The sequence below is a fragment of the Natrix helvetica genome, assembly GCF_964273705.1.
Source record: "Natrix helvetica genome assembly, chromosome: 12".
NCBI classification, from domain to species: Eukaryota; Metazoa; Chordata; class Lepidosauria; order Squamata; family Natricidae; genus Natrix; species Natrix helvetica.
The window spans coordinates 5,767,624-5,790,300 of record NC_138556.1 but is presented as its reverse complement, the minus strand read 5'-3'; the positions used below and the strand labels follow the sequence as shown (position 1 = coordinate 5,790,300).

The window sequence follows — 22,677 nt, the reverse complement described above, 5'->3', positions numbered from 1 at the left end:
AACAAAACACCTTTTTCCCAATTCAGGGCATTAATGAGCTGTTCGCCTCGTCTAGCAAGCAAACTTTTCCAGACCACAAAACTAAAACTAAAAAAAAAAAGGCGCCTCTAACTGAATAAAAGAGCTGTGTTTCCTGGCTAATATTTGTACAAGCTGGTTCTTGCCCTCCAAATGCATAGTCATTGGAACGGTTTTCTTCCAGCTATTCTCCGACATCCTTCTGGCAACATTTCTTTTGTCAATCTTGAGTTGTCTATTTAAGTTGTCGCTGGCAACTTAATAATTGGAATTCAATTAGGATACCTGGTCAATTAAACCTCTCTTGCTGATTTCTTTCAAAAGCATTATTGTTGGTGGTGTTCTTCTCATCGTAATCATCATCAATGAAATTGGCAAAACAACAAACAAAAGACAAAACAAGGAGGAAGACTTGGGGGATTTCATGAGTTTAAATGAAAATCAGGTCCTGTTAATAATCCAATCAAATAAAGTTTTCAATGATTGCACATCTCTGAATTTATGCACAAGCTGTAGTTCTTGCATTTACAAGCCAACATTTCTTCTCCAATTCCCCAATAGTATTAACAGAATAACAGGGTTGGAAGGGGCCTTGGAGGTCTTCTAGTCCAATCCCCTGCTCAAGAAGGAGACCCTAGACTATTCTGGACAAATGGCTTTCCATTCTTTTCTTCAAAATCTCCAGAGATAGATAGATAGATAGATAGATAGATAGATAGATAGATAGATAGATAGATAGATAGATAGATAGATAGATAGATAGATAGATAGATAATAGATAGGTAGGTAGGTAGGTAGGTAGGTAGGTAGGTAGGTAGATGATAGATAGATAGATAGATAGATAGATAGATAGATAGATAGATAGATAGATGATAGATAGATATATTTGCCATTTTAATATTCACTCATTTGAAGATAGATTTTTCCATTTGTCTGGAATGGTAGAGTGTCTCCTGCTTGAGCAGGGGTGAACTAGAAGACCGCCAAGGTCCCTTCCAGCCCCATTATTCTCTGATCTATGTTCTAAGTAATGAAATATTTGTGAAATGATGACCCAACATGTCATGGGTTCTCTATTACATACTACTTTTATTAGTCTCAGACTTGTGGCAACTCATGGCATGACTGCAGCATGATGGTTTTGGTTCTTTCTCCAATTCCATGTTTCCCATTGTCTCTTGCAGGATTAGGAAATGAAAAGGGTGAGGAAAAGGTCTTCAGTTTTCTGCTTGTAAGAAACTTGTTTTGCTTTTAAGACGGGGAAGCATTCAAATTATCCAATCATCAGTCTGCAACCCTTCCAGAAAATGGTTTAACCCATTCCATCACATCATCTTTCAAAAACAGTACAGTCCATTCCATTATACCTGTTAGACTAAATCAATAAAGGGAGATCCGAGTTAGCATTCCTTGCAAGTTTCTCTATGTTCCTCTCAGACTGCAGCCCCAGATATTTCAGTTCCTGTAGGTTTAGATTGCCCCATATTCAACTTCCCAGAAGTCTTTCCAGCCTTCGACACACACTGTTACCCTTCCTCTTTATAGCTTTGTTGTTCTTTGCCTCGTTTTTATAAGTTGACAAATACGCTCACCACTTCTGAAAGTGGTATAAAGATATATCCTTCTTCCCAGTGTTCCAGAGGTGATATTCAGCCAGTTTTGACCAGTTCTGGAGAACTGATAGCGGAACTTTTGAGTAGTTCGGAGAACCAGTAAATACCACCTCTGACTGGCCCCGCTCCCATCTATTCTCTGCCTCCCAAGTCCCAGCTGATCGGGAGGAAATGGGGATTTTGCAGTTTCCTTTCCCTGCCACGCCCACCAAGCCATGCCACACCCACCAAACCACTCCCTCAGAACTGATAGTAAAATATTTTGAATCCCACCACTACTCCTTCCCAATGTTTGATTTGTGGCAAATTTTGACACAACCGGTCGAAAGGTCTGGAAAAGTCAACCTAGAGAGTTTTAAAATAAGGAAAGATCCCAGGATATTTGGAGAAATATCATGTGAAGTTTTCCAGTGGTCATCTTTAAAAGCACAGTTCCTTTCTTCATAATCTTCTTTCTCTCTCTCACTCTCTTTCTCTCTTTTTTTAACCTCCAGTTGGAATGAATGAGGCTAATTAATTTCAGACCATACTTGATGAAATCAGCACCATACAAGGGGCTGCGTGCGAGACATGTCTGATTTCTTTCAGCTGAGGGTGATGAATTAAAGATGAAGCTTTGCTTTCACAACTCTAATTTAAAATGTATATATGTGTTTTTTTAATAAAAAAAAAGCTATAGCAAATAACGCTTATATCTTCCATAACAAAGAAAAAGTTGTTCTGGCGAGCTCCCATCATTTGTTGAGCTTTGAAGAAATCTTTGATTCTTGTTCGCAACTCATTTGTGAATGGATGAAACAGATCAGAAAATGCATAATCTGGAGTAGTTTTTTTCTGAATGTTTTGCTTAAGTGTGTGTTTGCATGCATGCATGTTTGATTACATACTGCTTTAACTCAAGGCCTCTTGCTAAGGTCTATTAAATATTGTTTAAGGGTGTGTGTGAGGCCGTTTAAAGACGGTGTCTTAAAAATGTAAATTTCAGATAAATATCTGGTGAAGGGGAGCAGAAAGACAAGACTGGCTAGACAAAACTAGCTGAGGTAAAAAATAAAAACTAGCAAACTTAGATTTGTACATCAATGGTGCATTTCTTCAACCAACTTTCAGAAGACAGGAGGAAGGTTGGAGAAACAGAATCATTCATTCTACAACAGCAATGTGTATTTTTTGGTGGAATTTTATGGGACTTCACTGTCCAAACTTCTCAAGCCTGGCTTTTCACATTTCCTAATTCCATCCCGATATCTCACCAAGAACATTTTAAAAATGTCTCCTTATACCTGAAGACTACCCAGGGGAATATCTAACCTTGCACGCCATATGACAGACTTTGAATCTTTCTCATATCAATGAATCTTTGCCACAAAGAAGAGGGAGTCAAGCTATTCTCCAAGGCACCTGAGGACAGAACAAGAAGCAATGGGTGGAAACTAATCAAGGAGAGAAGCAACTTAGAACTGAGGAGAAACTTCCTGACAGTGAGAACAACTAATCAGTGGAACAGCAGTTGCCTCCAGAAGTTGTGAATGCCCCAACACTGGAAGTTTTAAAGAAGATGTTGGATAGCCATTTGTCTGGAACGGTATAGGGTTTCCTGCTTAGGCAGGGGGTTGGACTAGAAGACCTCCAAGGTCCCTTCCAACTCTACTATTGTATTGTATTGTATTGTATTGTATTGTATTGTATTGTATTGTATCCCAGGTGCTTTTTTTGGACTGCAAAGACTATGATCCAGAGCTGAGGTGATTTACGATGCTAGAATAAATAGTCCAACAATATCTGAAGAAGCGAAATGGCATCTGGAGAGTGAGGAAGTACACACAGAAAGTAAATGAATGCTGACCTGTAAAATACATCCTCAACTTGTTGTTAGTTGCCAAGTTGTGTCTGACTCATTGCAAACCCCATGGAAATGTTCCTCCAGGCCTTCCTGTCCTCTATCATTCCCAGGAATCCATTTAAGCTCACACCAACTGCTTCAGTGACTCCATCCAGCCACCTCATTCTCTGCCGTCCCCTTCTTCTTTTGCCCTCAATCGTTCCCAGCATTAAGCTCTTCTCCAGTGAGTCCCTTCCTTCTCGTTAGGTGGCCAAAGTATTTGAGGTTCCTCTTCAGGATCTGGCCTTCTAAAGAGCAGTCAAGGCTGATCTCCTCTAGGACTGACCGGTTTGATTGCCTTGCAGTCCAAGGGACTCGCAGGAGTCTTCTCCAGCACCAGAGTTCAAAGGTCTCCATTCTTTGGTGCTCAGCCTTTTTTATGGTCCAACTTTCACAGCCATCCATTGCAACTGGGAAAACCAGAGCCTTGACTATAAGCGTTTCTGTTGGCAGGTTGATGTCTCTGCTTTTTAGTATGTATATCCTCAAATTGCAACCATTTATTCAGTAACCATTTGAAGTTACAAGGGCGTTGGAAAAACTGACTTAAAAGTGGTCCTAATACTTACAACCGTTGCAGAATTCCTAAGGTCACATGATCAGAATTGGGGCATGTAGCAACCAGCATGCATTTACAATGGACGCAGCAGGCCAGGGTCATGTAATTGCTACACAGCTTCCAACCAGCAAAGTCAATGGAAAATCCAGATTGGTTTTACAATTGCATGATGCATTTAACTGCACTGATTCAATAAAAACCACAGCAAAAAAAAAGGTCATAAAATCAGGCATAATTCATTAAACAACTGCCTTGCTTAGGAATAAACATTCTGGCCCCAAATGAGGTCATAGGTCAGGGATTGCCTCTAATCCAACCTTCTTTGGAAGTATTTTTTTTCTCAGTGTATTTCTTAATCGTTTTATCCACTATGTCAGGGGTGTCCAAACTTGGGGACTTTAAGACTTGTGGACTTCAACTGCCAGAATTCCCCAGCCAGCCATGCTGGCTGGGGAATTCTGGGAGTTGAAGTCCACAAGTCTTAAAGTTCCCAAGTTTGGACACCCCTGCACTATGTCCTTACTGACAGCAGCTAGTAGATATGGATTATATGCCTACATACATACATACATACATACATACATACATACATACATACATACATAAACACACACACACACACACATACATACACATACATACATATGTCTCTGTGTGTGTGTGCGTGCGTGCGTGCGTATGTATGTATGTATAGGATAGCTCTTTTTAAATGGCCATCAAAACCCTGTAAAAGATATCTCACACAAAGGTTTTAGAAATGTGCAATTTTATTTCAGAGTATTCAGTCAATTAAAAGGCTGGAAAATAAGCAACTCACAGGTCTTTGGATGAAGTGAACCCCAGAAAAACCTTCAATACATTATGGACATCATCAGATTAGCTGTACCTATGTAGTACCTTGTTTTCAGGTACTGCCTCCATCCCAAGCTTGGAAAAAGCCAACTACGAGTACCAGCCTTCTTCATTACTTTGCTTCTTAATGTCACATATGTATCCATGGAGTAGGTCTTCCATAGAATCCTAGCAGGTATCCACGGTGTAAATAGTATAATAGCTTTTATCATCCCGGTTGGTAATATAAGACCATGTAAGATCTGGCTGATAGAATGAAGCATGATTCATGTTTATTTTCACCTGAGATGCAAAGAGCTTTTTTTGGGACACCTTATGCTAACCTGCTGAAACTGAATGATGGACGAAAAAGTGAGTTATATTATAAGCAATGCGCATAACGTGAACACCGCATTCATTTCATATATAAAACTGCTTCGATATAGACACATGGCTTCTACCTGTGAGAGTTGGGGATGCCGTCCCCCTCACCAAGGAATCCCGCTGAATGTCTGGAGGCATCTTACTAGCTTTCAATGGAGCTTTGCTCGCAAATTTTATTTATTATTCTCAGCATAAAAGGAAGGAATATACACCATGTTGAGCTCCTGGAAGAGAGGCATGACAGAAATGGAATAAATGAATAAAACATGGGTTTTGATTTAGAAGATCTTAAGCAATATGGGTCCCCAGTTATGTCTTAGTACACTTTGCGTTCTGCAATTGTAGTAACAAGGAAACTATGGTCTGAGCTAAGCTATTCATCTATCAACAATTCTTTGAGCCTGATGTCAGGCTTGGAAGCCATCTTTGTATAAGGCCTCAAACATGCCACATATTCAAACATATTCTAATGTGGGAGGGGGGATTGTATGGCGCATGGGAGATATTTAGCCAAAATAACATTCCTTCTCAGAGAGTCAACGTCGTTTTGTCTCTGTTCCTGGACTGACATGGATGAGAGGAATCTTCCTTCATGACAGTGGCTGATTGGGGCATGTGATGGACATATGGGTGATTGGGCAGGGTCTTGAACTTTCAACTGGGTGGGGAAAACCTGGAAGCTTTCAGATTCAGGATTTCCCAGATGTGCCAACATGGCTTCTTTAATGAATTTGAATTTTGAGGAATCTCTAGCCTCAGATTCTTATTTGATGGAGGATGCTGTTTGGAACCCAGATGCCTGGTTCAAAAAAGACCCTATATGTTTCCATAAACAAAGTCATTTACTAAATAAATAAACACTTTAAAAGTCTCAGGACTTTGATTTTGGAGTGAAGAACATCATCACTTCTTCACTACCCTCGTTAATGGAGATTTGAACACAACCTCCTGTACTTTGCCTGAAGATGGTTATAATTCTTCAGGCAACCAGAAGCTGGACAACTCAGGTCTCCAAACTGGGGAAAAGATCATAAAATCAAGATTTTACTTTCATACTCAGATACGCGAGCCTGAGTAGGACTCCAGATGTCCTACTTTAAGATCAGAATGGAAACTTGTATGGTGAAAGAAATACTTTTCAATACATTTATATATTCAGGGTTAAGGCAGAATTGATAGACCAAAATGATTCAATCAATGTTTACCAAAATCTGCCTTGTGATTTTCTGAGTTTTCTTTTCTTGAAAAAGCAACATCTGATTTTCAGTCATCTTCTCAGAATACTGGAGAATTTCTTTTTCATTCTTGGTAGTGTTATCTTAGATTTTATCTTATTCTCAGTTGTGATAAAATTTATCTATGGTGATTCTCAATCATCTAGGTTATGTTTATTCCCAAAGTGTTTTTTTTTTCAAAAGGCAACTGGACTTTCTTGGGTTTTTTTCTTTGATAAGGTTTTGTTTCTCATCCAAGAAGTTTCTTCCGTTCTGACAGAATTATTACTGGTGGGATTTTATGGGATATCACTGTCCAAAATTCTTCAGCCTGGCTTTTCACGTTTCCTAATTCCATCCTGATGTCTCACTTTGAGAGACTCACCATGAACAATTCAAAAAATGTCTCCTTATATCTGGAGACTACCCAGAGGAATATCTAACCTTGCAGACCATGTGACAGACTTTGAATCTTTCTCACATCAATGAAACCCAGGTGTTTTTTGGGACGGCAAAGACTATCATCCGGAGCTGAGGTGATTTATGATGTTAGAATAAATTGTCCGACGATATCTGCAGAAGTGAAGTGGCATCTGGAGAGTGAGGAAATACAAAGAAAGTAGTTGAATGCTGGCCTGTAAAATAGCATATTTTAGAGATATTGGCTTTTGTTCTATAAATCTAACCTGAGATGCCACAATACATATACAATGGTTGAGTTTGCATATATACTAAGGACTACTTTTACTCAATCATGATTTACCTTCAATGGCTTTCCTCACACACTAAATGATAAAGCATGATTTCATGCCAGTGAATTCTGCTGTGAAGTCTCGATGGGGGGTAGGGGGGGTAAAAGAAGGAAGTGCTATTCCCTTATTCCACTACCATTCTGAGTTAATCGTATTGTCCTGACATTTTCAACTAGTGGTTCTACCCAGCTGCCCAGCTTTGTATCTCAGTATTCTTCATTTGAAGAAACCTGTTTTGCATTAGGGCTGATTTACGCACTGAATCAATCATCTGATCCATTGATTGCTTCTGAAATTATTTTGATTCTTTAATAATACACTTTTCCTCCCCTACCTTCAGACTATGATTAAATCCAGGCAAAGCCCATCAGTGTCTGACAAATATATGTGGGGAGGGGGATTCCTCGAGACGGGAAAGCATAAATAAGACCCCAGCTTTTTCTTATTGTGGAACCATTAGAGCATATAAATCTAGTCAGGGTTGTGATAAATGCAGATGGATGCGTTCTGCTAGCCAAATGGAGTTTATGGGTTGTGTCTCGTGGTTCACCGTTCTCTGAGGTTGTGCTTCTGAATCAGATTCTTGCTATCGTTTGGAAGACAACATTAATTAGGGCAACTCTTGGAACCTTCACAGAAGCATTGGTATTCCTCTTTCATATGTAATCCTTGGCCCTACCAAGGGACAATTGTATATCGGACATTATTACAATTGAGCGAGTCCAGAAGTATTTCACGAGAAGAGTACTCCGCTCCCCTGCCCGCAACAGAATACCTTACGCCACCAGGCTTAAAATGTTGGGTTTGGACATCCTAGAACTATGCCACCTACGGTCGGATTTAAGGGTAGTACACAAAATTATCTGCTACAATGTCCTACCGGTCAGTGACTACTTCAGCTTCAGTAACACAAGAACACACCACAGATATAAACTCAATGTAAATCGCTCCAAACCTGATTGCAGAAAATACGACTTCAGCAACAGAGTGGTCCATGCCTGGAATGCTCTACCTGACTCTGTTGTTACATCTTCAAACCCCCATAACTTTAACCTTAAACTGTCTACTATTGACCTCACCCCATTCCTAAGAGGTCTGTAACAGGTGTGTATAAGTACACCATCATGCCTACCATCCCTGTCCAACAGTCCCCATTTATTCATACCCATTTCATTCATACTCATGTTTATTCTTATATTATCTTGTAGATGAATAATAAATCAAATCAATAAATGAAATAATAAATACATTCTTTGAGGCAAGATCGGCAGTCTATAAATTAAACAAATAAATAAAATGATTTGGAGTTCCCTTTTAAGGGGAGCCAAAATCTTATCAGGGAGTTCATTCCATCACACAAAATCAGTGAGGGTTGACTTGTGACTCTAGGTCCCGATATGTGGTATAGTTTGGAAGGATCATCCATAAACAAAGAAAAAACAAACTAGGTACAGATGGATACATTTAGCTGAAGAAATTCAGGGCCAAATGTCAAGCTATTAGGTGCATTAAACCAGCCAGATGTCTAGAGAAATACTAGCCAATTTTCAGTGCATTTGCTAGACCTGGTCCCTGAAGCACTTAATTGTTTGTTTTGAACATTGGATCCCAACATCTTGATTCAATATGAATCCATTCACCAATTTAGCATTTTAAAGAAAGTTTAGAACCAGTCAAGGGTAGGCCACCTGGTGTCCTCCAGATGCTGTAGATTTCAACTTAGGGCCATAGCAAACAATGGGGAAAGACTGTCTGTAATCCAAACATCTGAAAAAACACCAGGATATCTTAGTGGGCATAAGAAACTGGCCTCTATTCAAGTATGCCATTCAATTTATCTGGTTAAGGTATGGACTGGCCATGGTTCTACCACAAGGACTGGAAATCTGCAGACACAGGGTATCATGTAGTTTCTGAACTCATATTCTGTAGCCTTCAGGGTCCCTTTAACCATAAGAGCTGAAAACATCCCATGTTGAGATGGGGAAACAAATGAAAATTGTAATTGTTGTTGTTAGTTTCGAAGTTGTGTACAACCCATCATGACCCCATGGACAATGTTCCTCCAGGCCTTCCTGTCCTCTACCATCCTCTGGAGTCCACTTAAGCTCACACCGACTGCTTTGGTGACTCCATCCAGCCACCTCATTCTCTGCCGTCCCCTTCTTCTTTTGCCCTCCATCGTTCCCAGCATGAGGCTCTTCTCCAGGGAGCCCTTCCTTCTCATTAGGTGGCCAAAGTACTTGAGTTTCATCTTCAGAATCTGGCCTTCAAAAGAGCAGTCAGGGTTGATCTTCCCTAGGACTGACCAGTTTGATTGTCTTGCAGTCCAAGGGACTGTCAGGAGTCTTCTCCAGCATGATAGTTCAAAAAATTGTAATATAAGCAGTAAAATAAGCAAAGCATGCGTAAATAACAGAGAAATATCTTAACATAACCTGAAGAACCTGCCCCACTACATATTGTGATTCCATTGCTACAAAATATTCAGTACTTCCCTATTGAAACTTGTAGTCCACAACCTTTTTCCTGCACTAACTGGATATTCTGAAGACTGAATCTGGGACTTGGAGCATAAGAAATATGTAGTCTTCTATTGAATCGCAGCTCAGTGACCAGGTTTCCCAGTCTGATGCCTTTTAGATATACAATTGGGAGTTGAAAAGTTTGGAGAAGGCTAATGTAGTCTACAGACATTTAAAGAAGGTCATACTAGAGATCCAGCATGGTGTAATGGTGAAAATATTGTACCAGGCAAAAGAAGACTCGGGTTCTAAGTCCTCCTTTGGCCTGGATGTCCTGGATGACTTGGGGATCATCTCTTCTTCTCAACCCGAATAGTTAATGGAGAGTAGTTGAGAAGGTGCTTGAACAGAAATGGGAAACTTGGGTTCTTATCCACCTTCATTTTGGAAGCTCACTGGTTGACTTTAGCCTCATCTTTCTGACTTAGCAACACCTACCCCCTGCAAATGTTGGGGAGAAAATTATAAAAAGAGAATGCTTTAGGTATAAATTTAATAAATAAATACTTGGCCAAGATGATCATGCCCATATCTTCACTAACACTAGTATGAGAAACCATTTTCAAAGGGGGAACACTGATTTGTATCACTTCTTTTCATGCAAAGTAGCCATCAGATCTTGTGGTCCTGCACTGTGAACAAAATCCAAAAGGGAGAGGAAAGGGAACAGCCAGAGGAAACAAAAGAGAAAAGGTATTATGATTTGTTGCACAGTCAACCAGATGTTTAGATTGGATCTGGCATTTTTAATCTACCTATTGAGTCCTTACCAAGGACCTGGGAGAGGCAGATATGGTTACTTGATGGTGTTAAAGGTATTAGGATGTAAACTATTCCAAGCAAAAGTGCTCTTTGAAATTGACTGATTGTAATTTTGTCATTGCTGATGATGTTCAAGTGGTACTTGAAGATTTGTCAGTTTATTACACAACAATGTGAAATCACAGCTACCAGTACTTTAGCTGGTACTAGTTTTCAAACATGTTGAATTCTTCCAAGAACCTAGGATGTTGTATTGTATCGATATAGTATATTTGCAGATCCAAGCCTTTTGTAATTGACAGATGGAAATTTTGTCGATGGAAAGGTTTACTAAGTGCCTTCCAAAAATTTGAGATATGGAACCCAAAGTGTAGATTACGACTGGGATCACTTATGTTATATTATTATTTTATAATATTTTAATTCCCATTAGAGTTACCATGCATATCTCCCACGAATGTCTAGGAAAGGCATGGAAGACGGTAGAAAAAAAATAAATTAAGCAAAGTACTAATGACTCCTTGCTTTGGTCCTTCCTTGCTCTCCACCATAGCTGCTTCTGCATGGCAAACCTGCCAAATTCTATCTATTTGGGGACACTTCCAAAACCAACCGGCAAACATGTGAATGCTTAAAAGTACATAAAATCAATGACGTGGATTATTTTGTTATTAAAAAGAAATTAAATAAATTATCTTCACTGTTATGAAATTACATACCATTTGATATCTACTGTGCTGAAGGACAAGTCAATGTATAAACTTTCATTCCCACCAAGAGTCTTCTGAAACACATCTGGATTAGATGCTAAAGGCTGTTCTTGGTGAATTTTTATCCTTTTCCCAAAAAACATTATCTTAGTTCAGAGGTTGGCAACCTTAAACACTAAAAGAGCTACAAAGGTGTTAATCAGAAGTCCCTTGTTCAATTCTGGAGCCGACTGGAAGTCCGGTTCCCCCATGGAGTCTCCTCCTAGCGCGGCGTCCTTTTTCCTCTGCTGACTGGAAGTCCGGTTTCCCCCCACCATAGAGTCTCCTCCTAGTATGGCATCCTTTTTCCTCTGCCGACTAGAAGTCTGGTTCACCCACCATAGAGCCTCCTCCTAGTATGGCGTCCTTTTGCCTCTCCCTATCCTAATTGAAAGCCTTATCAATTGGGGAGCCAACCAGACAGGGAGTCAAAAGCAGAGGGATAAAAAAGCCACATGCGGCTCCAGAGCCACAGGTTGCTGACCCCTGTCCTAGCCAGTTCTCTGAAAAGTAAAGGCCATCAGAACATAAGCAGAGATTTTTCACCATTGTGTTATGAGACAAATATGGTTTTGCCCATGGCGCATCATCTCCAAGAGATTCTCTTTCAGAATAACAGGGTTGGAAGGGACCTTAGAAGTCTTCTAATCCAACCCTCTACTCACACAGGAGACCCTACATCATTTCAGACAAATGGTTGTCCAATCTCTTCTTCAAAACCTTCAGTGTTGGAGCCTCCGTTGCTTCTGAAGACAAGCCGTTCCACTGCTTAATTGTTCTCATTGTCAGGATAGGTCTCCCTATTTCTAGGTTGGATTTTTTTTTTCTCCTTGATTAGCTCCCATCCCTCTGCTTCTTAAAATAGGCCATGGAAAATAACTATTCTGCCCTCCGCTTAAAAGCAGTCCCCTTTCGCTCAGGCTTAAGGCAGAGGAAGCATAGTTGCGTGCCATGTTTTTATAGATTAAAAAAAAGACTTAAACCAAAACATGCACATTACCTTTCTTTAAAAAAGGGAAGAAGAAAAAGGAGGAGGAGGAGAATTTCTGATTGCAGATAACAGCTCAATTTGATTTAGTGTCGAATGATGGTGATGGGGTTGATAACTCGGCATTCATCAGTAATTCATCTTCTCTTGGTAGAAATTTACCGCAAAGCCTGAGCTTTCCCATCCCTGACAAGTCCTATTAATCTTCTTCAGACACATTTCAATAGGCGTCTCCATCTCATCCCTTCATCTAAACACTCTGAGTGTTGCCAGAGACTGGGAGATGCCTTTATTTCAGATTCCACAAGGAGAGAACTAAGGAAGAGGGGACTTTCTTAGGGTGGGGGTTGGAGGCTTTTTTTAAAAAAATCCTCCCTGTCCATTTGGTCTTTTGTCACTCCTGGATAATTCTCTTTAACCCAACCTGGAAAGGAAAATATTCCTTTTTCTGAAAGGGGCAACCCATTGGGTTATATCAGCCTTCTATAACCTGCCAGCCCGAATTACGTGGGATTCTACCCTTTGCTATACCCAACTTACACATATTAAGTGGCCATGGAGTAATACATGTTTTCTTTTATGTTACCCTAACGAAGCCGATTGTGGAATGTTGTGCTCTTTAGGAGTAATCTGATGCAACCCACACAATTTAAGTCAACCTCTTTAAGTCTTGAGATGAGAGGGACTGTATCTTCTGCCCTTCTGATCCATTAAATACACTAGCATATGTAGTCTAGCATATATAAGGTCCTCTTTGACCACGATGGGCGAACATCATCATTGTATCTGTTAATGATAAATTTGATAAAGCCATCAAAGATGAAGAGCTGCATTCTAACACAGGAGGCTGCAGACCTCTGCAGAGAATTGCATGGTGTAGGACGAGAAATTCATACTTATAATCATTTCACTAAAAATGAAAAAAAAATCATCTGCCTATTATTTCTCTAACATTATCTTTTTTTTAAAAAAGAAAAAAGAAAAATGGGAGCAAATTTCTTTCCATTGAATTGCATGATTTTTCATTGTACAACTTCTTTAGCTTAATTCTACTTTAACCAGACCAATATTTGAATTCATACATGGTGTTAACATAAAGCCTAGTTTATGTAACTTTGTCATTATGTTTGAATAAAATTGTTGCGATTTGGTAATTCTTGATTTTGTGACGTATTGATTGTGAAGCAGGCTACTATGGTTTCTTCGGCTACCTGTGATTTAGCAAAATGTGTGAACTCAACCAGTGTACAGGTAAAGGTAAAGGTTACCCTCACACATATGTGCTAGTCGTTCCTGACTCTAGGGGGCGGTGCTCCTCTCTGTATCAAAGCCGAAGAGCCAGTGATTCTGACAGTGTAAACCGCTTAGCGAGGGCTGCAAAGAGTGCAAAGCAATATATAAGTCCAGGTGCTGTTGTTATTGCTACATCCCCATGACTTGAGTTGGAGAGATTTCCAGGATCCACTTTTTCAACCAGCACTGATCCAACTGAGATATGTGAGACTTAACTTAACTTTATTCAATTTCTAGACCGCCCCTCTCTCAAAAGAGACTCGGGGCGGTGTACAGTCATATTAAAATAATTGAACAATAAATATACATGTTATAAATACAAAATAAATAAATTAAATATAGGACTGGAGGAGGTAGTAATGATTCACTGTACAATTTAGTTAAGTTAGATTAAAATTTTAAAAATTATAAAAACATTTATCCTAAAGACTATCCCAAAATAAAATATCCGCCAGGCGGTAAGAGTAGAACTATAAGTGGGCCAGGCCGGCTAATCGGAACAGGTGAGTCTTAAGTTTTTGTCGGAAGGAGCGGAAGTCGGTAGTAGTTCTAATATCGGGGGGGGAGGTCATTCCAGAGGGTTGGGCCCATCACAGAGAAGGCTCTACTCCTAGGCGCTGCCCGTTGGCATTGCTTGGTGGACGGCACCCAGAGGAGTCCCTCCCTGTGAGAGCGAATTGGTCGCAGGGATGTATGTGGTAGGATGAGAAACCTGCTAGTGGTCTTCTTTTGCAAGGAAAGGGGGACAGGGTCCACACTATGCTTTAGTATTGTTACACATGCTCTTCAGAACACCTTCCTGTGAGAAATTTGAACTGCTCTCTCTTCACGGGATTTTCATTTGAAAATAGGGGGGGAGGTTTGCGGGGGAATGGCCTTTTCTTTAATAAGCTGGAATCATGATATTCAGCAGGAAGACAGCTATGCTAACGTGCAAACACCATTAAACATCTTGTGAGTGACCTCCTCTACTACCACGGTGTTTGGTGGCGCAGCGGTTAGAATGTAGCATCGCAGTCTAACTCTGCCCGCTGCCAGCATTTTGATCCTGACCAGCTCAAGGTTGACCAGGCTTTCTATTCTTCTGAGGCTGGTAAAATGAGGACCTGGATTTTTAGGGAATCTCTATTATAAGAACTCGCTGCCAAAACTGCAGTCCCCCTTCCCTCCCTCCCTCCCCCCCCTCTCTCTCTCTCATACACACACACACAGACACATACATTACATACATACACACACACACATACACACATGTTAGAGAGAGAGAGAGAGAGAGAGAGACAGACAGACAGACAGACAGACAGATGATAGAGAGATATAGATATAGATATAGATATAGATATAGATATAGATATAGATATAGATATAGATATAGATATAGATATAGATATAGATATAGATATAGATATAGATATAGATATAGATATAGATATATAGATATAGATATAGATATAGATATAGATATAGATATAGATATAGATATAGATAGATATAGATATAGATATAGATATAATCTCCAAGATTATCAAAGCTGAACCATTCTATTAAACTGTAGGTTTCAACTTTTAACTTGAAAAGTTTGCAAACAGGATGACCCAAAATAAACTTGATCCATCCAGATTTGGCCCAATTCTACCACCCAAATCCAGCTTCCTTCCCTTAGATCAATGATGGCGAACCTATGGCACGCATGCCACAGGTGGCACACGGAGCCATTTGTCAGGGCACGCGAGGTGCTGCCCTGTTAGCTGGCCAGCGCTTATACGCGTGCTGGCCAGCTGAGTTCGCCCTTTTTTAAAGCCATTTTTCGCCCTCCCCCAGGCTCCAGAGGCTTTATAGGAGCCTGGGGAGGGCAAAAAGAGCCTCCCCGCCCCCTCCGGAAGCTTCATGAGCTTCCCTGAAGCCTCCGGAGCGCAAAAAACCAGCCCTACGGGCAAACCAGAAGTTCAGGAACAGACTTCCTGTTTGCTTGGAGGGTCGTTTTGACTGCCCCGGAGGCTTCAGGGAAGCCTCTTGAAGGTCCCTGAAGCCTTCGGAATGCTTAAAACGACCCTCCAAGCAAACCAGAAGTTCTGGTTTGCTTGGAGGGTCGTTTTGACTGCTTTGGAGGCTTCAGGGAAGACCCCTGAAGCCTCCGGAGGGCTTCCAGAGGGGCGGGGGAGGCTGTTTTTGCCCTCCCCATGCTCCTATAAAGCCTCTGGAGCCTGGGGAGGGCGAAACAAGCATGCAAAAATGAGGGGGTCGTGCCTGTAGTGCGTGCATGTGCACTGGGGGGGGGTCGCATATTGCATTATGGGTGCAGCACGGCTGCACACGACCCCCCTGCGCTCCCCCCACTTATGGCACGCGAGTCAAAAAAGGTTTGCCGTCGCTGCCTTAGATCGTTCTTGATGTAGCTTTGGTGGGAGAGGTAAGAGAATAATTTGGACAAGATCTGGCACGTGCCATGATTGTGATTCGTTGGGCAATGGCAACAACAGTGTGGAGAAATCCAAACCTTCTCTTCCAGCTTGATCCATCGTTAACACACATCAGTCAAATGCAGTTTGAGACCCAAGGACCATGATATACCTCCTGGGACCCTCTCCGTCCCCCTATCATACATTAGCTACCAAAGCGTGAACAAATATTGCTCTGTCAAATTAGTTCTATGTAATATTTAAAGATGGATTAACTCTGGGATCCCTTGCAGGAGGCAAAGGAGATGGATGCAAAGAGTGTGTGTGTGTGTGTGTGTGTGTGTGTGTGTGTGTATTGTGCCAAAGGCTGTTTAGAATTTAACTGTGATCATAAGTAGCTGAAGTACTTGGCTAGCAGGGCAGAAATATGGCATTATCCTGTTGAATAAAAATCCTCAGATTGGTTTTAATGCATCAGACTTGGCACCTTTGAGTCAATTCACTGATTCGATGCATTATTAGCATAAATCCTTTTGCTCCTGAATTGTTGCAACTCATGCAATTGGGTATTTGAATCTACTAGACTTACCATATGGTAAATCCAAAGTGGATTTGGGGAGATTCACAGACTCCTAGTGTTTCAGGCTAATTTCAATTTGTTATAGAATTTATAGAACTAAGGAGAAATTTCCTGAGAGTTAGAACAATTAATCAGTGGAACTGCTTGCCTAAAGAAGTTATGGGTGCTCCATCATTGTACATTTTTAAAGAACAGACTGGTCTGCCACTTTTCTGGAACCAATAGGGTTTTTTGACCAAGCAGGAGGTTGGAATAGAAGACCTCAAAGGTCCCTTCCAACTCTGTTATTCTGTTATTCTGTTCTGTTATTCTAATGATCATTCAAACATCGGGGGAAACATAGGGGGAAAATACATAGGGGGAGAGAGTGAAGCAGTGGCCACCCAGAATCACTTGAAAGTGAGATGGACAGCACATAAATTTAATAAATATATTAATAATTTTATGTCTGATCTTATAACTGTGCATGCATGATCCTATTTTTTTGTGGTTTTTACCTCCATCTAGAAATTGAAACAAGTAATATCTAAACGTCAGCTGATAAACTGCCACTTACCCACTTCCGTATGGTGAGTCAAACTCACATCCAGGTGTCTGAGCAAATCAGCTATTATTAATAGATGCAGAGATAGTATCTTCATTCTCCCCATGATTATTTTTTGTTCTCCTTTCCAGTATCTGCATTCCATAAATTGCAGATACAAGGATGTGTTTGCCGTGGTCTTCATTGCACAGTGATGAAGTTGTGGGGGGAGGATTTGTATTTTTGCATTTCTGGCTGGACCGCATGTGGCATTTCATGCTTTAGTAATGACATTCACAGGTGCATGAGAAAGAGGGAGAAGGGAGAGTTCAAAAGTCCATTTTATAGGCCACATGGCAATGTCCTTTAAGGACCACACAGGTTCTTAGCAGGCAACTCACTGTGTGTGGGTCAGTGGAATGAATATGTGGAAATCATATGTGCCTTGTCTAATCCTAGACGACATTTAGCCCTGATTCGTGGAAACAATTGCAAGCCTTACCTTTTATTTGTGGTGATGGCCAGTGTCCCATCATCATCTTGAGAAGTTTCTTCAGCTGTTCTTGTTTGTCCTGCTTCCAGAATGTAAGTGTGGCCATCACTGAGTACTTCCATCAAAACCACTTTGAGGGATTCCTACAATAAACAGATGGGGCTTCAGCAGCATCCCTCTTGCCTTGACACATTAAATTGAGAAGGAATGGACAAATTTCAGATTTATTGCAATTTCTATTTGTTTTGAGCAGAAAATTTCCTCTTGCACTTTTTCCCCCTCCCCCTTGTCATTCTATTGGCTCAAAGGGAAATTGTTTCTGGAATTTCCTTCAAAGAACATAAAACCAGAGAAAATATTACAGGTGAAATGTAATCTACCTAGTTATATTCCAAATACAGATTAAAAAGAAAGAAAGAAAGAAAGAAAGAAAGAAAGAAAGAAAGAAAGAAAGGAAAGAAAGAAAGAAAGAAAGAAAGAAAGAAAGAAAGAAAGAAAGAAAGAAAGAAAGAAAGAAAATTTTCTAAAGCATCAAAGGGCAGGACAAGAAATAATGGTTGGAAACTAATCAAAGAGAGAAGCAACCTGGAATGAAGGAGAAACTTCCTAACAGTGAGAACAATTAACCAGTGGAACAGCTGGCCTCCAGAAATCATGGGTGCTCCATCACTGGAGGTTTCAAGAAGAGACTGGACAGTCACTTGTCTGAGATGGTATACTAGGTTCTCCTGCTTCAGCAGAAGGGTGGACTAGAAAACCTCCAAGGTCCTTTCCAGCTCTTGTTATTCTATTCTATTTTGTTCTGTTCTGTTCCGTTCTGTTCTTTTCTACTCTACTCCACTCTACTCTACTCTACTCTACTCTACTCTACTCTACTCTACTCTCTTCTAATCTCTTCTAATCTCTTCTAATCTAATCTAAAAAAGTTTAAATGCCTAGTGAAAGACTTGTATCTTTATATATTTCTTAAATATTGAGAGAGTGGTGATTCCACATAAATTGGAAAAGGACTATGCTCCGTATCCTGAGGGCAAGGCAAGAGAATGGTTAATGCACAGATAGAGCATTAGATATCATTATGAAAAAGCATTCTTACCACCAGAACCATCACGTGCAAATCCAGAGCCAAGTTTGAATCACGGCGCATTCCCAACTATAAACTAGCTCTTTCAGGACACCATGGGCCCGTATATATCAAGCTGAATTTTATTCATTAATTCACTGGTCAACAATATCTTCATTTTGTTTAGATGCAATTCAATGTGTTCTTATTCAGCCTGTTAACAGATACAGGTAGACCTCAATTTACAACCATATTTGAACCCAAAATTTCCATTGCTAAGCAAGGCAGATGCTAACCTGAGTTTGGCCCCTGTTTATGACCTTTTGGGCTACAGATGTTAAGCGAATCACTGCAATTGTTAAGAGAATCTAACTTCCCCCTCTTGACTTGGCTTGCCAGAAGCTTCTGGGAAAGTAACAAATGACAATCACATGACAGTATTAAAATTGCAGATTACAACAACATTAATACAAAGGTGGCAAAGGCTGATATGAGAAACCATATACTCAGAAGGGGAAAATGTTGGTGCCTAACCATATCATCTAAGTTTTAAGAAGGAAGCAATGGGGGAAAATATCCCATCCTATTGGAATGAGACTCTTCCAAAATGTGTTTTACTATTTAGAAATAACTACACAACCCATGACTCATTGAGTCAACATTTAAGAGATACGTCTTTATCTAAATAGAGGATCAGAATGACAAAGGATGGACAAAAAAGCAGCAATTTCCAATTTCCTAATAGCTGACTGTGAATATCAGAAAGTTTCCTCCTTCCTTCCTTCCTTCCTTCCTTCCTTCCTTCCTTCCTTCCTTCCTTCCTTCCTTCCTTCCTTCCTTGAATTCAGTGCTACTTTGTTCCTACGGTAATGTTGCATCTTTCAATACTCTGAATGGCCATGTTCACAAAATGCCCTGAAATGGAGAAGGCCAAACCCCAGTAGATATATCTACAAGCTTTATTAGCCTAGACATTGATCAAATCCAGCCTTCTGAGTTTGTTTATGGTTCAATGTATCACACACACCCCAAAATAGGTTAATTCAGTAATCAGGTAACGTGTGCTGTTGAAGGCATTATAAAGAACTGAATTCAGCAGGATTGCCTTCCCACTGTGCATGAGATGGAAGGGCGAACCAAGAAGGTATTTTTCATGCCTGACCTCTAGTACGAATTCAGGAATTTATCCCGGAAGCAAGTCTACCATTCTTCAATCCTGCTGCCCAACATCCAGTAGCCCCAGAGACACTAGCTCATCTTACAGATCCATGGTCAAAATATATGAGCATGAATATGAAGGGTTTTCAGCAATCATTTATAAAGGCACAACCACAACTGAGACCAAAATTTAGGTGGCTAAGTGAGACAGTGGTTAAGTGTGTTTTGCCCTGTTTTATGATCTTTCTCTCCAAGGTTGCTAAGCAAATCACTGCCGTTGTTAAGCTAGTAACACCTGTTGTTAAGTGAATCTGGTTTCCCCATTGACTTGGCTTGTCAGAAGGTCACAAAAGGAGATCACACAACTCAGAGGTACATGATATGACTGTCATGTCACTCCCAGTCCTGCTTTTCATTAGACTAGCCAGACCCAATGCCTGCAATTCGTATGTTTTAGTCACCAATCCCTTAATCATCTTAGTTGCTCTTCTCTGCACCTTTATATAATGTTTACGTGTTATGATGTTTAAAATCCACATTATCTTAATTCAAAAATCATTGAGGCAAAAAAATATTGGAAAATGATTCAATCATGGTTAGAACAAATGGTGGGAGAACAAATTATGTTTAAACCAGAAACTTTTCTCCTAGGCATAATGCTGGAGGGGTTTAAGAAAGATACACTTTATCTAATTATACATATACTGCAGCGCGCATAACCTATGCACAGTACTGGAAAAAAGAAAATACACCATCAGAGCTTGATATAATCAGAAAAGTGTTGGCCTGTGCAGAAGCAGATAGGCTCACTCTTGAACTTAAAAATAAAAGGGAATCAGAATATTTTGAAGTATGGAACAGATTTTATGATTGGTATAAGACAAGATGACAAGACTGGAACAAATGTACATATTGTGATTGAACAGAAGGACAGACAATGTATTAAGTCGATTAACTGTTAATGGTTGAAACTAGCTGTACATAATGTGAATGTATGGTCACTCCGACTCCACGGCATTTGCATTGTTTTAAATGTAAAAATAATAAAAATATATTTTTTAAAAAATCATTGCTGCTCTTCCCAATCATTGCGATTCTTCATTGCCAGTTTCCCACTGGGAAACTGAGGTACCAAGCCAGGGTTTGTCAAAAGAATTCCAGCTAAGATAAAGTTTTAAAAATCCAGGGGATTTAAGCCAGGGAAAAGATCAGGGGTGAAATGCTACTGGTTCGTACTGGTTCGCCTGAACCAGTAGTATAAAAAAATGCTACTGGTTCAGGGAAACAGTTATTTCCGACGATTAGTTGTGACACGCTATTTATATTAGCTAGAATCATTGGATTTCCTGCTTTCTAGTTAATCTAAATTGGGTGGCACAGCAGATCCCCCCCCCCGTTGTTCTATTTACCTTTGCAGGTGTGCTCGGTAGCAGACTCCGCCCACACGCCCGGATGTCATCACGTCATTTTTGATGCTATGCGCATGCATAGAAGGGGCGCATGTGCCCACATTTGCGAACTGGTAGGGAAGGTAAGTTGATTTCACTCCTGGAAAAGATGTTTCCATTGGATCAATTCAATTCAAACCTTCATTGTCAATGCACAACCTGATTGGATGAGCCTCCCTTCGTGCAGCCCCCCCAACACAAATACAACTCAATAACTCCTAAATGAAGAAAGAAAACCCCAACTCAGTAAATCAACTTCACAGAGACACATGAATTGCTGCTCCCACCCTGCTTCCTCTCCTTCGAATGCCATCTCAGACCTGGCTTCGTATTTCCTTCGAGCACCCTCAAATCCATTCTCCAAATCATGTAAAGATCTCAATGACCTTATTGTAGGTGACAAGTTTAAATGTGCCATATTAATAACTTCTTATCCAAGACAAATTAAGTCCTTATGTGTCAAAAGCTCTCGGTGCTGGATTACCTACAAGAGAAGTATTTATTGAATAAATGTTAGATCCAATTTCATTTTAATGTGACTGACAGCAGACTTCGGCCTTTGCAAATGAGATTTAAAAAAAAACACTCAGATTTGAGCCTGCATTGCAACTTTACACCGAACTTGTCTTTTCCTATTATGGTCTTTTCAAAAAAGGAGATATCAAAAGCGGTTTGGTAATGAGGAGGGGGTATTTTCCCCCCTTTCGTTCTTATTCTTATTCTGAAGAGCAAGGAGAAAGATAGAAAGCACAGGGAAGAAGAAGAAGGGAAAAAAAGTCCTGGCATTCAGCCTAAAGAGAAATCATTGAAACAAATTAATCCTATGCTGTTTAAATTGACATGGTAATCCATCATCAGCAAACTAAACTCTGAAAGCAATCTAGAATCGGCAGTCTTCTTTCACTGCCCCTGAAGGCACAAAGGCAGATAGTTTAAAAAAAGAGGATGAGGAATAGAAGGGAGGAAATGTTATAAAAGTAAGCAATGCCTTGAAAAGAAGGGAAATATAGATGGATAAATGAGAAAAAAAGAGGGGGGGGAGAGATATGACAGATGATAGGTAGAATGGATGGATGGATGGATGGATGGATGGATGGATGGACGGACGGACGGACAGACAGACAGACAGAGACATAAGATGGATAGATGGATGGATGGATGGATGGATAATGGATGGATGGATATATAGCTAGAGATGATAGATAGATGATAGATAGATAGATAGATAGATAGATAGATAGATAGATAGATAGATAGATGTTAGATGTTAGATGTTAGATGTTAGATGTTAGATGTTAGATGTTAGATGTTAGATGATAGATGATAGATGATAGATGATAGATAGCTGGCTGACTGGCTGGCTGATAGATAGATAGATAGATGGATGGATGGATGGATGGATGGATGGATGGATGGATGGATGGATAGATGATGGATGGACGG

The 22,677-nt window shown here is 40.2% G+C and overlaps 1 long non-coding RNA gene across 4 annotated transcripts; it reads right to left on the bottom strand.

The window, feature by feature from the left end:
• Nucleotides 1-4,837: 4,837 nt before the first annotated feature.
• LOC309398388 lies at nucleotides 4,838-22,258 on the bottom strand. Of its 4 annotated transcripts, none has more exons than XR_014176396.1 (6): nucleotides 21,504-22,258; nucleotides 21,196-21,334; nucleotides 18,662-18,842; nucleotides 17,575-17,708; nucleotides 17,106-17,351; nucleotides 4,838-7,094 (listed from the first exon to the last, which is right to left on the bottom strand). It is a non-coding gene; the product is annotated as an uncharacterized lncRNA (long non-coding RNA). The 4 variants fall into 4 exon arrangements; XR_014176397.1 differs by lacking the exon at nucleotides 17,106-17,351 and having other exon boundaries at nucleotides 4,838-5,511; nucleotides 6,493-7,094; nucleotides 21,504-22,245; XR_014176398.1 differs by lacking the exon at nucleotides 17,106-17,351 and having other exon boundaries at nucleotides 4,838-5,511; nucleotides 6,946-7,094; nucleotides 21,504-22,241.
• Between the last annotated feature and the right edge of the window lie 419 nt (nucleotides 22,259-22,677).